The sequence below is a fragment of the Poecilia latipinna genome, unplaced genomic scaffold (genome assembly GCF_001443285.1).
Source record: "Poecilia latipinna isolate Pla-1442-1.1 unplaced genomic scaffold, P_latipinna-1.0 Scaffold693, whole genome shotgun sequence".
Classification (NCBI taxonomy): Eukaryota; Metazoa; Chordata; class Actinopteri; order Cyprinodontiformes; family Poeciliidae; genus Poecilia; species Poecilia latipinna.
This window is the reverse complement of record NW_015113309.1, coordinates 268,564-270,697: the sequence shown is the minus strand read 5'-3', so window position 1 is coordinate 270,697 and position 2,134 is coordinate 268,564.

The window sequence follows — 2,134 nt, the reverse complement described above, 5'->3', positions numbered from 1 at the left end:
TGGTGGTGGAAGAAAAATCCACATATAAGCTGCACTGGGCTTATATGTATGGTTCAAAGTTTAGGAAAAAAGTAGCGGCTTCTAGTCCGGAAAACACAGTATATGAAAAAAAATCTAAATGCTCTCTGGTATTGTTCGGGGGGCCAGACCTAATGTGGAGGCGGGCCAGATCCGGCCCACGGGCCATAGTTTGGGAACCACTGCTCTAAAGTATTGGCTCCTCTCATATGTCAAGTCTGTTGAGTTTTTATAACCGTTATTAACCTGATGTCTGGATGACCAGAGACTTTCTGATTGTTTTAGTAAGATAGCAAAATGCAGAAGTAAGCAACCTAATAACACCTAGAATAGGAAGTAATATTATTCACTCAGAAAACTAGGTTACTAGTGATTAGTAAGTGTTAAGAGACAGTCGGTCGTGGAGTAAGTATTTAATGGAAAATTAATTTAGTGGTAACAACAAAAAAATCTAAATAAAAGTTTGCTTTTTTAATAAAAAAAATAACTTTTAACAATGTAATAGTTTTAGAGTAAAACAGAAATTCCTTTTATTGTCCCACAATGGGGACAATAACAAAGTGACAATCAAAGCAGCAGGCTTACAATAATAAAAAAAATCTCTATATAAAAAAACAGAATAATGAAATACTGAACAATAGGGGCAAAACTTTAACATAAATACTGTGCAGTTATTAAGCATTGCATAAACTGGTCCAAAGGAATATGTGACTGGGCAGGTTCATTTATAAAATGTTCAAACTGTGCATGTGTATTTGAGCCTTAAAATTTAACACACTATTTACAATAAATGACAATAAAAACTGCAACAGCAGAAATACCAGCAGATTCTCTCAGAAATGTTATTAAAATGGATAAAACTGTAAAAACACCAACATGCATGTAAAGACTTATTGAGTTTGTTGGTTATAATGTCTTACAGCTTAACATTTATGAAGTTATTGAAGTAAGATTAAAAACATCATCATCAAAATAGCCAACAGACAAACCCTCAAAAACCATCAGAAGAGAAAACAGGAAGCTTGTAACTGAAACCAGCCGCACGTTTCAGATAAAGAGAATAATCAGTTTGAAACAACCTTATGCTCATGAATTATTTTATCCAGATTAAAACATCTTGGCTGTCTGATTATCAAAATAGGTCCATATATATATTCTGTTCTTAAATAGCATTTTAATACCTCATTTTACTTTTAACATAAATTAACAGGTTTGATTTTAGACTTGGCTGAAAATCATCTCATTATTTTGAGATTTTTTTTAAATAATTAGCATAATGTTTTGATTTCTCACTGTGCTTCTATCTAGACTATTTTGGTGTAATTGTCAGTCAGTCTCTCCATATTAGTACATTTATTTGTGTTAAGTGTATTTTTCCTGTATAATCTCCTGTTCTGTGCTGGTTTAGATCATCATGTTGTTTTGTTGCAGATCCTCTGCTCTCAGTTTCTTGATTTGATTTTCCCCTCATCTGCTGACATTTTGTACTGAAGCTCCTTGGTTTCTGTGTCTCACTGCTGGTTGCAGCTGCTGCTCTAAATGTGGTTTCCTTCACGTTTTCAGTACGTTTAGTTTTTGTTCTACACTTACCACATTAATACTGTTTCTCTGCATTTTGATCCAGTAAAAAAACATAAAAAAATTTTATTTAGTATAATTCAAGCTGTAGACATTTACACAGGGGGGAGGCGGGCCAGGAGGATCTGTGGTTGTTTGGCCTTTTGAAGGAGCTCCTGCATGGTGATTGGCTGAGGCGGAGGCGTGGTAACTGATGATGCCAGAAGGCTGAAGAGGGTTTCACAATTTAAATTTAGGCCTAGGCTACTTTTCTTAAATAACATGGTTTTGGAAAACGAACATAAGTTCTGCTATGTCTCAAATCTCTGTTTTAATCCTCTGATGCGTAAGTGGGTCCTTTTGGACCCGGTGAGGTCATCTTTTTGCATTAATTTTATAATGAAAAGTTTTCATCACTTAATATTCCAGGTATTCCTCAAAGAACATGTCACTGATATCATACAATTCAACTTTTTAATTTACCTTTTATACATTTAAGAAATAGCATGTTTTATGTCACATTCTTCTGTGAGTGGGTCCAAAATGACCCGCATTCATT